The sequence below is a fragment of the Lissotriton helveticus genome, chromosome 1_2, assembly GCF_964261635.1.
Source record: "Lissotriton helveticus chromosome 1_2, aLisHel1.1, whole genome shotgun sequence".
Lineage (NCBI taxonomy): Eukaryota > Metazoa > Chordata > Amphibia > Caudata > Salamandridae > Lissotriton > Lissotriton helveticus.
Window position 1 is genome coordinate 287,948,034 of NC_136058.1, and position 13,956 is coordinate 287,961,989.

Sequence of the window (13,956 nt, forward strand, 5' to 3'; positions counted from 1 at the left end):
GTCGAGTGCCATATTTCTGTAAATATAGCGCTCACCTCCTCTCTCCTTCTCAAGCAGTGCAGCATTTGCGGCTGCTGCACTGCGCTGCGTGACAAACTAGTAAAGGTCCCGTGGGCCTCATTTATGAAAAGTGATGCATCGCTGCGTGAAAACAGCGATGTGTCACTTTTCACTGCGCCCTCCTTGCACCACCAATGATGCGTCATATTTACAGTATGACGCATCATTGCGCAAGGAGTTACAGATACGTCAGTATTTCTGACGTATCTGTAGGCGCAAAAGTGACGCATTGCTGGAGTGTGTCACAAAAGTGACGCAACTCCAGCAATGTATCCTTTCACATGGGGCAAGCCCCACGTGAAAGGGCCTGCGTCAGTCTTACGCCTGCTGTGAGGCAGGCGTAAGAAATTGACACATTTGTGTCCTAGAAGTGGCGCAGTGAAATCACATAGATTTCACTGCGTCACTTCTACGACCCTTTCTTGCGTCAATACGCCCCCTTGCATACATTATACCTGGCGCAGGTATAATGTGGCGCAGGGGTTTACAAAGTGACGCATCTACCTAGATGCGTCACTTTCTAAATATAACGCAACAAGGCGCATTTATTACGCCACTGGTGCGTCACAAAAAGTGACGCATCAGTGGCGTAAAAGTAACGCATAGCCTCATAAATGAGGCCCCGTGTGTGGCGTGGTCATTAGGATGCTCCCAGGCTGGGGAGGACGCTACAAATACAATTGGTTACTAGTACAGCTTTCTCATGAATGTGTCAAGGTGGGTGGAGCTATATTCTGACCCACAGTGAATAATGGCCATTTAATTTCGAGAAAAAAAATCCTATTTCTTTGCAGTTTTATATAGCGCCACGCTGGCCCGAGAGCTCTTCCGCGCTTTACAAGAGATCCAGACCCCTTCCAGGCACGGGGAAGAGTGATTTTCTCAGAATCCCCTGCGTGGGGCGGAAGCCGTGACCCGAGCCGGGTCGCCAGCTCCAAAACGTGCAGCTTTTGCTGCTGTTCTGCGGGTGGCCCCATTCAGTGACCCGAAAACACAGCTGTGGGAAGAGGATGGACTGACCCGGCGGTGCCTGGGCCGGCCAGACCCTCAGACCCCCGGCAGGAGCTTGAGCTGCGAGAGGCGGAGGAAGGGGCGGCTTAACACCCAGAGCTGCGACCCTGGACCAGGGTTCGAGTCCCGGCTGCGGCTCAACAGCAAATCACGGAAAGACCCGCGGGGAATTCAATACATATTTAAAACTGCTCAAGTGTTGTGGAGGCAGGCTAATGCTGGTGTAAAGCGTTGTAATACCTAGAAAAGCAAAATTGCGCAACGAGAGCAAAAAAGAAAACTCCAGAGGGTCACGTGTGTTGTCATGTGGGCTCCAGTAGGGAATATTTGCATACCCACAATCCTCTTTCACTTGTCATCCTTTTATATAGTTGAAGTCATTTTCCCACTTAATTTTATTAGAACGTGAATGAAAAAGTATTCTCTAGAACATGTTTCAAGCTGCCGTTAAGTTTTCTTCCCCACACTGAGAGTCCAAGGAGTTGTGTTTCCTGCGGTCTCTGCTTCAGTCACTAAAAGTCATACTCTGGTTTCCCTTCAAACCGAATAAATCTTTCGCCTTTTACTAAAGATTTCCGTGGAGAGGAACATTAAAGAGTTTCACTCAATTTTTGAAAGCTCTATCTCTGATAGAGTTGCCCAATTCTGTAAACAAAGACACGCAAATAGAACTTTTTTAACTAAATAAACTGACGCTCTAAAATATATTATTATAGACGCACTATCATGTAAAGACCAGCGGGTAATTAAATATATATTTAAATCTGCTCATTTGTACTGGAGACAGACTAATGCTCGTGGAAAGCGTTGTAATACTCTGAAAAGGAAACATTCCGCTGAGAGCCCTGTTACACTCTCGAGGGTCACGTGTGACTAAGAAGCCTTGTCACGTGGGGTCCAGTAGGGTTATTTGCATACCCACAATCCCCTGTCACTTGTAATCCTTCTTGTTAGACCTAGATTACCCAAGCCTACATATGGTAGCTTGGCACAGTAGTGGTCTACAGCTAACTCAAGGCGTTGGCTAAGTACTTACAAGTCTCACTCACAGTAACTCAGTAATGAACCACTAAAATAAAGACACAACACCTCTGTTTGGAAAAATACCGTTACCTTTTATAAAAATAATATGTTTTTCTGTTATGCTATTTAGTCAGGGATGAAAGTCAATCAAATTACACCTTTTACATGGAATGCAAATCACACTTCAATATTTTTCCTGTTCAGAATTCAAGAATCAAAGGTACATTTAAGGTTTAGAATTATTCAGGACACAATACACTTCACTAGAACTTTACAGAAGGAAAATGCAGCCTGACAGTGCAATATGTATTTAAAGACTCATTAGCAGGTACATTACCCCACTCTCTAAAGCACTGCTCAACTCACAGAATGACCTGGATGTAGTTCTTCACTGCATAACCAACCCGCAATGTGACTAAAAAGGGGAGACACAATAATATTAGCCAAGTTCCACACACTCTAATTTAAAGGCTCAATTTGCTAAAAGGAGATCTATTCCTCCAATTTACCAAGAAACTACAAGGGTTTCTCCCCCAGGAACCCTGTAATTCCCTACACCGCTTCCTCCTCTTTGCTCCAATTACTTTTGGGCCACTGTAGTTATTATTAGGCTGAACACAAGCCCGTTTTCTTCACTTGGGCTTCCTGGTGCAGTTCAGTCTAAGTCTCAGTTATAGCCCCACTGTCTTGTCTCCTTTCCCTGGTGCTGCTGCCTCCCTTTCCCACACTACCAGCTTACTTGTAGGCTTCTGGGTGTGATGCGAGGGCTCTCCCCGCTCGCGCTGAAACCTGGCAGCAATCGGCGGTCGAGGAAGGTTGAGGAAGGCTTCCCTGGCCCCCAGGCTCCTTGCTGTGACGTCCGCTGTGGCGCTGGCCTCGTAGAGAGCGCTCGCACGCAGGGGGGTCACTGTGGACGAGGCGGTGCCCTTGGAGATCTTCCGGCGTCTCCTCAGCTAAGCCGGCAGTCGCGCTGAACCTCCGGGCATGCGCAGACGTTCTCGTACCTCTTCCGCCTCCGCACTCGCTCATAGGAAGGACGCTGCTCCTCACGTTGACGCTGATCTCCTGGGCCTGCCCGACCCTAGGCCCCTCCTGCTCTCGATAGCGGGCGCGCTGGGAGCATGCGCAGAAGCACTACCTGCTCTGCTTGACGCAGCTGGTGCCCCCGGGGTCCCGCAATCCGCTAATACAGCGCCGCTGCTCCTCCTCAGTCACCTACAGCTCCGGCCTCTCAGGAAGGTTGCGCAGACACGGCGCCCTCGCTCTTCAAGGCGCTAAGGTGCCACAGACGCCCACCTTTCCTACAGCTGATCCACAATACCGGTAAGCACAGCGCTGGATATGGTCAGTCAGGAATACCCACAGTTAAGGGTGTTCTGGGTGGTTTTGCTGAGGCCGCTGAGATAAAAGGATCTTCTTCTTTCAGTAGTTCGATTTCTTTGTTAGTAGGGGTTGTCTTGAGAGAGGGATCGGTCAAAGGCTGAAGGGGGAACAATCCTCTGAAGTAACTGTCAGCCTCAGTGACAAACTAGCTGCTCTCAGTGTGTCCACCTCCTCTCACCACTGCCTCACTCCTCTACTCTGGGGTCAGCACAAAATGGCTGCTGGTCACTGGCCTTATATAGGGTGGCCTGAGACCTGCAGAATTCTCTAGGGTATTCTAGAAAGTTCCCTAATGTTAACCTATGGACCTGTCCTCCAGTGGTGTCCGTTATGGCAGTTGGTGGACACCATCTTAGGTCTCTGGAGATTCCTAGATTTTCAAGGGGGCTGACTAGGCCTCACAGGTTATGAGGGAAAAATGGCGTCATCGCCAAGGAACACCTAGCCCCCTGACAGCATTAAAAAATTCCTGATGGACATATGTAAAAATAAAAATAGAAACTCTGGGAGGCTAAGGGGGACAAAAATAAATCACGATGGTTAGAGTCTTCCCAGAAGCAGACAGGTCTAACACGCGTCCCCCCCAGCTGAAAGTGGGGAGAACTACCCAACCCCTTGGGAGTCCTCATCACTAAGGCGGAAATATCTGGATAGACCGTCTGCGTTGGCATGGTCTGCCCCAGGTCGGTGTTCCACTCTAAAGTCCATTCCCTGTAGGGAGATGGACCACCTTAACAACTTGGGATTCTCCCCCTTCATTTGCATCAGCCAACGAAGGGGGCGATGGTCAGTCTGAACTAGGAAGTGCGAACCAAACAGGTATGGTCGCAGCTTCTTCAGAGCCCAAACCACCGCAAAGGCTTCTCTCTCAATTGTACTCCATCTCCTTTCCCTGGGGAGTAGCCTTCTGGACAAGAAGACCACGGGTTGATCCAAGCCCTCATCATTTAGCTGCGATAACACTGCCCCAATGCCATGTTCTGACGCATCTGTTTGGACAATGAATTCTCTAGCAAAATTAGGGGCCTTGAGAATGGGAGCGGAACACAATGCTTGTTTCAAGGTCATGAAGGCTCGCTGGCAAGCCTCTGTCCAGACTACCCGTCGGGGTTGCTTCTTGGAAGTAAATTCAGTGAGGGGGGCCACGATAGTGCCATACCCCTTCACGAAGCGACGGTAGTATCCAGTGAGGCCCAGGAAGGCTCGGACCTCGGTTTGAGTCTTGGGGGGCTCCCAGGCGATGATGGTCTCAATCTTTGCCTGGAGGGGCTGCACTGTCCCTCTGCCCACCAAGTGACCTAGGTACACCACCGACCCTTGTCCGATCTGACACTTGCTGGCCTTGATGGTCAAGCCAGCCTGTTGCAGGGCATGAAGAACAGCTTGCAGGTGCTGCAAATGGTCCTCCCAGCTGCTGCTGAAGACAGCAATATCGTCCAGGTATGCAGCAGAAAAAGCTTCCATTCCCGAAAGGACCCTGTTCACCAGCCTCTGAAAAGTGGCAGGGGCATTCTTGAGCCCAAAGGGCATCACACGAAATTGGTAGTGTCCCTCAGGTGTAGAGAAGGCTGATCTTTCCTTCGCCTCCTCAGTAAGGGAAATCTGCCAGTACCCTGAAGTCAGGTCAAAGGTACTTAAGTATTGGGCAGCTCCCAGCCGGTCAATAAGCTCATCCGCCCGTGGGATAGGATGTGCATCAGTTTTAGTCACGGAGTTCAAGCCTCGGTAGTCCACACAGAATCTCAATTCAGGTGTGGTGCCTGGTGGGGCAGCTTTTGGTACCAAAACCACCGGGCTAGACCAAGGGCTACCAGAAGGTTCAATCACCCCTAGCTCCAGCATCTTGGCGACTTCACTTTTGATGTTGGCCTTCACCTTGTCCGACAGCCGGTAGATTTTAGATTTCACAGGTGGGCTGTCTCCTGTGTCCACGTCATGGGTACACAGGTGGGTCCTACCTGGGACAAGGGAGAACAGGGGAGAAAATTGCTCCAGGATCTGGCGGCAATCGCTTTGCTGTTCAGAAGTCAGGGATGGCGAGAGAATCACTCCCTCCACTGATCCATCTTTTTCTTTGTACGAGAGAAGATCAGGGAGAGGTTCACTTTCTTCTTCCTCTGCTCCATCGGTCACCAGCATTAAGACAACCTCGGGCCTCTCATGATGTGGCTTGAGGCGATTGGCATGCAGCACCCTGAGGGGCTGCCTCGGGGTCTTAAGATCCACCAAATAGGTAGACTTCCCCTTTTTCTCTAAAACCTCAAAGGGGCCTGTCCAACGGTCCTGGAGGGCATTTAGCTCGCCAGGTTCCATTACCCACACTTTCTGTCCAGGCTCCAGTTCCACTGGGTGAGCGTTGTGGTCATACCACTCTTTCATAACTGCTTGGCTGGCCTCCAAGTTGTCTGAAGCCTGCTTCCACAACTTAGCCATTTGGCTCCGGAAGGCCAGCATGTAGCTCACCACGTCCTGGGGAAGCTTCCTGGGAGTCTGTTCCCATCCGTCTTTCACCAGGCTGAGAGGTCCCCTTACAGGGTGCCCATACAAAAGTTCGAAGGGGCTGAAGCCCACTCCCTTCTGTGGCACTTCCCTGTAGGAAAACAAGAGACAGGGTAGGAGAATGTCCCATTTCTTTCGCAAGCTCTCAGGAAGGCTCCGTATCATACCTTTCAAGGTTTTGTTAAACCTTTCCACAAGACCATTGGTTTGTGGGTGATAGGGAGTAGTAAACCGATAGGTAACGCCGCACTCCTTCCACATGGCCCGCATGTATGCTGAAAGGAAGTTAGTCCCCCTGTCGGAAATGACCTCCTTGGGGAAACCCACTCTGGTGAAAATCCCCATCAGGGCCCTTGCCACTGCAGGTGCAGTGATGGTCCTCAGAGGTATTGCCTCTGGGTACCGGGTGGCATGATCCACCAAAACCAGTATGAACCGATGTCCAGCTGAAGTTGGTGGATCCAATGGCCCTACAATGTCGATGCCCACCCTCTCAAAGGGGGTGCTAACGACGGGTAGTGGTTCCAGGGGAGCTTTGAGCTTCACCCCAGTTTTCCCACTGGCTTGGCAAGACACACACGTCCGACAATATGTATCCGACGCCACTTTCATTCGAGGCCAGTAGAAATGGGGGACAAGCCGGGCAAAGGTCTTGTCCTGTCCCAGGTGTCCTGCCAATGGTATCTCATGAGCCAGTTCCAGTAGAAAGGCTCTAAAGCATTGAGGGACCACCAAGGCTCTGGCTGAACCGTGACCAGGTGTCTTGGGCTCACTGTAGAGGAGTCCATCCTCCCAGTAAATCTGGTAGCTCCCTTCAATGTTTCCCGCTGCCTGGGCGTTGGCCTGTTGCCGCAGCCCCTCGAGAGTAGGACACTCTTTCTGAGCTTTGCAGAACTCTTCCCGGGAAGGACCTCCCTCCACATGCCATTCAGTTGGGATGGGTAGGTTTTCCAGGGAAGCAACATTCTCCCCGGTGGACTCCAGATCCACCTCCGCAGGTGGTCCAGTTGTCTCACGAGGTGGAGATGTCGAGGCCGGGTCCTCCGGCCTCCTGTCCTTCTCCTCTCTGGCAGTCGGCTGGGCCATTGTTCCAGGCTCCAGCTTCAATGAACTCCCCCTTCGGGCAGTCGCGGACCTGGTGCTGACGCAAGTCCAGTCAGGGGGTCCCAGCATCTCAGAGTGAGTCTGGTACTCCACCCTCCTCCAAGCATTGTGCTCCATATCATTCCCTAACAGGCAGTCAACAGGCACGGCAGGGCTTACGGCAACTCGAAGTGGACCTGCAACCCCTCCCCACTCAAAGGGAACCTCAGCCACAGGATAGTGGCCCACTCTGCCGTCAGCCATTACGGCGGGATGGAGTACATCTGGGATGACCTGCTCTGGAGACACCAGCTGACTCCTTACCATAGTCATGCTGGCTCCTGTGTCTCTCAGAGCCTCCCCTCTACGGCCATTGATGGTGACCCACTGCTCATACTTAGTAGTATTAGAGGGCAGCTGGGTCTTGGGAACCATCTCCTTATCTCCTAGGGACACTAAGGTGACACCCGCCCGCTTCCCTCCATTAACCAAAGGCATCTCCTCCCCGAGCACTACACTAGTGATTCCCGGGGCTTTTCCTCCAGTGGGAGGGGGTGGTCTTTTTGGGCACCTCACATCTCCTTTATAGTGTCCCACACCACCACACTCAAAACAATGAACAACCCTTGGCTGCTGGCTTTGGCCAGGGGTAGGGTTGCGAGGGGGGTTACTCTTGGGGATGAATCCTCTGCCCCTTCCTTGCGAAGTATTTTGTGGCCCTTTTGAGAACTCCCTCTTAGTTTCCCCTCCCTCTTTCCTCTGGGGGGCGCCCTGTCCTTGCTTCTGGGAATTCCCTCCAGTCCCCTTAGTCGACACCCGGGTACTAACCCAGATGTCCGCCTCCTCAGCAAGCTTCCTGGGGCTGGTCAGCTTGCTGTCCACCAGATGCTGTCTTAGTTCGGGAAGACACTTCTCGAGTAGGTGTTCCTTGAGTATGAGGTCATATAGTCCCTCATAGTCTCCTACTTCGCTGCCTCTTACCCAACCCTCCAGGGCCTTCCTGGCGTAGTCCAAGAAATCTACCCAGTTTTGCGTGCCCAGCTTGTAGCTACCCCGGAACTTTTGCCTATATTTCTCAGGGGTCAACCCAAACTTCTTGAGCAGCGCTGATTTCATAGCCGGATAGTAGGTCTGTTCACTCTGGTCAAGAGCCAACAAAGTATCCCTGCCAGTGGGGGGCATGTATTTGTACAACCCACCTCCCCAGTGGACTTCCAGAATCCCATGGGCCCTTAGCGAGACCTCGTAGGCGGCTAGCCACTTAGCAATGTCGTCACTGGGTACATAACAAGCCATAATATCTTTTGGTAGGTACGGTCTAGGTTCTTTGATGTTGGTCTGGGTATCGCTGCCACCATTCTCTGATTTGGGGGATCCTCGGTTTAGGGCTTGTAAATCCATCTCTTTGATGGTTCGCTCATGTGCCAACCTCCTATCCTCCCTTTCCATGTCCATCCTGGCTAGTTCTATTTTCAACCTCCTCTCCTCCCTCCTATCCTCCAGCTCGGCTTCGGTTAAGCCCCTGTCTGAAACACTGCTGCTTGCCCTTGAAGGTAGCCTGGGACCTGTCAGAAGATTCCCTCTCCCCATTTGATTCAGCAATGCAGCCTCAGTAACAGTGTCCCCATCACCCACTTCCATTTCTGGTTCCTCCCTTAGGCGAGCTTCTAACCATGCCCTTATGCTTGTCAGCAACTCTCCTTTCTTGGCACCTTTATTGAAAAATACCCCGTTCTGCTGACACCAATCCCTGAGTTGGGCCACAGTATTGGCTTCCAACTCTTTAAGATTCACCTCCAGCTTTGCCATGGTATAAAATTACTCACAGGAGAAACCCACGAAGTGACTTGAGGTTAACCTCCACCCACCACCAGAAGTAAATTTAGAAAAATCAAAAATATAAATTAGGAGGGCCGCAGGGAGAAAACTCCAGGTGAGGTCTTGTGGTTAGCACTGCGTTACTAATAAGTGAGTGTAAGTACAAATCCGTGATCCCACCGCTGAAACACCAATTATGTTAGACCTAGATTACCCAAGCCTACATATGGTAGCTTGGCACAGTAGTGGTCTACAGCTAACTCAAGGCGTTGGCTAAGTACTTACAAGTCTCACTCACAGTAACTCAGTAATGAACCACTAAAATAAAGACACAACACCTCTGTTTGGAAAAATACCGTTACCTTTTATAAAAATAATATGTTTTTCTGTTATGCTATTTAGTCAGGGATGAAAGTCAATCAAATTACACCTTTTACATGGAATGCAAATCACACTTCAATATTTTTCCTGTTCAGAATTCAAGAATCAAAGGTACATTTAAGGTTTAGAATTATTCAGGACACAATACACTTCACTAGAACTTTACAGAAGGAAAATGCAGCCTGACAGTGCAATATGTATTTAAAGACTCATTAGCAGGTACATTACCCCACTCTCTAAAGCACTGCTCAACTCACAGAATGACCTGGATGTAGTTCTTCACTGCATAACCAACCCGCAATGTGACTAAAAAGGGGAGACACAATAATATTAGCCAAGTTCCACACACTCTAATTTAAAGGCTCAATTTGCTAAAAGGAGATCTATTCCTCCAATTTACCAAGAAACTACAAGGGTTTCTCCCCCAGGAACCCTGTAATTCCCTACACCGCTTCCTCCTCTTTGCTCCAATTACTTTTGGGCCACTGTAGTTATTATTAGGCTGAACACAAGCCCGTTTTCTTCACTTGGGCTTCCTGGTGCAGTTCAGTCTAAGTCTCAGTTATAGCCCCACTGTCTTGTCTCCTTTCCCTGGTGCTGCTGCCTCCCTTTCCCACACTACCAGCTTACTTGTAGGCTTCTGGGTGTGATGCGAGGGCTCTCCCCGCTCGCGCTGAAACCTGGCAGCAATCGGCGGTCGAGGAAGGTTGAGGAAGGCTTCCCTGGCCCCCAGGCTCCTTGCTGTGACGTCCGCTGTGGCGCTGGCCTCGTAGAGAGCGCTCGCACGCAGGGGGGTCACTGTGGACGAGGCGGTGCCCTTGGAGATCTTCCGGCGTCTCCTCAGCTAAGCCGGCAGTCGCGCTGAACCTCCGGGCATGCGCAGACGTTCTCGTACCTCTTCCGCCTCCGCACTCGCTCATAGGAAGGACGCTGCTCCTCACGTTGACGCTGATCTCCTGGGCCTGCCCGACCCTAGGCCCCTCCTGCTCTCGATAGCGGGCGCGCTGGGAGCATGCGCAGAAGCACTACCTGCTCTGCTTGACGCAGCTGGTGCCCCCGGGGTCCCGCAATCCGCTAATACAGCGCCGCTGCTCCTCCTCAGTCACCTACAGCTCCGGCCTCTCAGGAAGGTTGCGCAGACACGGCGCCCTCGCTCTTCAAGGCGCTAAGGTGCCACAGACGCCCACCTTTCCTACAGCTGATCCACAATACCGGTAAGCACAGCGCTGGATATGGTCAGTCAGGAATACCCACAGTTAAGGGTGTTCTGGGTGGTTTTGCTGAGGCCGCTGAGATAAAAGGATCTTCTTCTTTCAGTAGTTCGATTTCTTTGTTAGTAGGGGTTGTCTTGAGAGAGGGATCGGTCAAAGGCTGAAGGGGGAACAATCCTCTGAAGTAACTGTCAGCCTCAGTGACAAACTAGCTGCTCTCAGTGTGTCCACCTCCTCTCACCACTGCCTCACTCCTCTACTCTGGGGTCAGCACAAAATGGCTGCTGGTCACTGGCCTTATATAGGGTGGCCTGAGACCTGCAGAATTCTCTAGGGTATTCTAGAAAGTTCCCTAATGTTAACCTATGGACCTGTCCTCCAGTGGTGTCCGTTATGGCAGTTGGTGGACACCATCTTAGGTCTCTGGAGATTCCTAGATTTTCAAGGGGGCTGACTAGGCCTCACAGGTTATGAGGGAAAAATGGCGTCATCGCCAAGGAACACCTAGCCCCCTGACAGCATTAAAAAATTCCTGATGGACATATGTAAAAATAAAAATAGAAACTCTGGGAGGCTAAGGGGGACAAAAATAAATCACGATGGTTAGAGTCTTCCCAGAAGCAGACAGGTCTAACACTTCTTATGTAGTTAAATTAAATTTACCACTTAATCAAATCAAAACATCAATGATAATATGTTCAGTGAGACGTTCAAAGTCTTCGTTTCTTTTTTTTTTGTCCCACACTGAGAGTCCAAGGTGTTGTCTTCCCTCCGGTCTCTGCTTCAATGGTTACAACACATACTCTGGTTTCTCTTCAAACCGAATAAATCTTTCGCCTTTTACTAAAGATTTCCGTGGAGAGGAACATTAAAGAGTTTCACTCAATTTTTGAAAGTTCTATCTCTGATAGAACTGCCCAAACCTGTTTAAGAAAGAAAGAAAGAAACATTAATCTACAATACAGGATAATTAACTTACTCTCCGATCCACTTTTGGAGGATCTTGTGCTGCCGACCCTGGGACACTGGTTCGAGTCCCGGCTGCGGCTCAACGGTCTGTGACCAGCAAATCACGTGAAGACCACGCGGGTAAATAATGTATGTTAAAGAAGCTGTCCATGTGTAATGGATGTAACGTAATGCTCGTGTAAAGCGGTCTATTACCTAGAACACAATTTGCGCAATGAGAGCAACAAAAGTTACACTCCCGATGGGTCACGTGTGACTAAGAAGTCTTGTCAGGTGGGCTCCCGTAGGGCTTATTTGCATACCCACAATCCCCTGTCACTTGTTATCGCTTTTATGCTCTTGAATTGATTTTACCACTTAATCAGATCAAAGTTCAATTAAAATTTTTTTACTGAGACATGTTTCAAGTATTCATTTAGTTTTGTGCCCCACACTCAGAGTCCAAGGAGTTGTGTTTCCTCCGGTCTCTGCTTCAGTCCTTATAGGTCATACTCTGGTTTCTCTTCAAACCGAATAAATCTTTCGCCTTTTACTAAAGATTTCCGTGGAGAGGAACATTAAAGAGTTTCACTCAATTTTTGAAAGCTCTATCTTTGATAGAGTTGCCCAATTCTGTTATAAAAAGACACGCAAATACTCCTTTTTAAACCCCAAAAAACTGACGCTCTAAAATATACTAGTATAGACGCACTGCTGTAGGAGCCCGGTTTCGGCACAACAGCCTGTTACTCCTAGAAAATCATGTAAAGACCAGCGGGTAATTAAATATATATTTAAATCTGCCCATTTGTACTGGAGACAGACTAATGCTCGTGGAAAGCGTTGTAATACTCTGAAAAGGAAACATTCCCCTGAGAGCCCTGTTACACTCTCGAGGGTCACGTGTGACTAAGAAGCCTTGTCGCGTGGGGTCCAGTAGGGTTATTTGCATACCCACAATCCCCTGTCAAAACATCAATGATAATATGTTCAGTGAGACGTTCAGAGTCTTCGTTTCTTTTTTTTTTTGTCCCACACTGAGAGTCCAAGGTGTTGTCTTCCCTCCGTTCTCTGCTTCAGTCAATAATAGTCATACTCTGGTTTCTCTTCAAACCGAATAAATCTCAGTGGAGAGGAACATTAAAGAGTTTCAATCAATTTTTGAAAGTTCTATCTCTGATAGAGCTGGTCTGTCAAGTATGAAACTAGATACAAGTGATCGATCTGATTAAAATTAGGGATTCTCTATTTGAGTGACAAGTTTACGTTTAATATATTGCAGGTCGTACTGCATCGAAAGATGTTCTTTAAATTATCTATGAACTGCTCTACGAAATTAAAACGCATCTACAGTGAAAACTCCCAGTCAATGTTTTATAAGGAGGCATTTGACAATTATTCTAATTGATGGTTGATCTGGATTGACTTCCCATTTAACAGTTTCTTTGTTTGTTTTAATGTCTTTGGGGCATATCAACAACCAGTGGCGATAATTATCGCCCAGCGTGCCTAGAGCTGAGGGGCATATTACCAAGGGCCTTATCGCCGCTTAAGCGGGAATTTTTCCTTCTAAAGCGGCGATAATTTTATCGCCCTATTACCTAGCTGTCGCTAACACCAGTTAGCGACAGCTAGTAGGAGATAGCGATCATCTTGGGGCCCACTTTGCATGTCAGCGATAATTATCGCTAATGACATGCAAAGTGGGCGTGCCAAGATGTTAGCGACTGGAAACAGTCGCTAACATCGCTATCTCCTATTACCTACTTTTGGAAGTAATCGCGCTAAGCGCGATTATCTCCAAAAGCAAACACCTGCCCAGAGCAGTTCGTAGCCATGTTATCCAATGGTAGGTGGATAACATGGCTAAGAGCATTTGCTCGGTAATGCATTAATATCGCTGACTTTTCAGCGATATTCATGCGTTTCGGACGATTTTTATCGCTTAGGAGATAAACCTTGATAATAGCAAGGCTCCTAAGCGATAAAAATAGGTGAAGCACGGCGATATAATTATAGCCGCTAACCAAGCTTAGCGATATTTTTCGCTTATTCTTGGTAATATACCCCGATTTCCTTAACGCTGGCTATTGCTGAATTAAATCGCAGAGTTAGCGTGTCATCATCAACGCATAACTCAAGGGCGATATATAATCAAGTGATAGCGGCGGAAAAGCCCCTTATCACCACATAAACGGAGATAAGCGAGCAGCGCTAACTGTTCAGCTCGCTGATCTGGGAGTGTAGATGTAAACATACAATCCACCTCCCATAGGGAATACTGCTAAATCCGGATTTCAGCAGACGTTAGATTAGGCGATAATGGGAGTTTAGTGCAATTCCCATTATCGCAATGCGGGTCTGTGGCTTCCTTGTAAATATGGAGAAGCTGATTATGGGAGGTATTCACATGTATTTAGTTGAGGAACGCCTACTTTGCATCTCATTAGAGATGCGAGGCGTATTAAAAACGGCGGCTGTCACAGAAACACGCATTAGCGTGTGCTTGATGATAGGGCAATGTTTAATTTGCTGCTTT

General features: G+C 49.0%; 3 non-coding genes and 1 pseudogene across 3 annotated transcripts; all 4 read left to right on the top strand.

The window, feature by feature from the left end:
* Window positions 1–1,592: 1,592 nt before the first annotated feature.
* On the top strand, window positions 1,593–1,708 carry LOC144808113 (U5 spliceosomal RNA). The gene has a single exon (XR_013606645.1). It is a non-coding gene; the product is annotated as a U5 spliceosomal RNA (small nuclear RNA).
* A 9,560-nt stretch (window positions 1,709–11,268) lies between these two features.
* On the top strand, window positions 11,269–11,384 carry LOC144808101 (U5 spliceosomal RNA). The gene has a single exon (XR_013606633.1). It is a non-coding gene; the product is annotated as a U5 spliceosomal RNA (small nuclear RNA).
* A 542-nt stretch (window positions 11,385–11,926) lies between these two features.
* On the top strand, window positions 11,927–12,042 carry LOC144808107 (U5 spliceosomal RNA). The gene has a single exon (XR_013606639.1). It is a non-coding gene; the product is annotated as a U5 spliceosomal RNA (small nuclear RNA).
* Window positions 12,043–12,509: 467 nt separating this feature from the next.
* LOC144808125 (U5 spliceosomal RNA) lies at window positions 12,510–12,604 on the top strand (annotated as a pseudogene).
* Window positions 12,605–13,956: the final 1,352 nt, after the last annotated feature.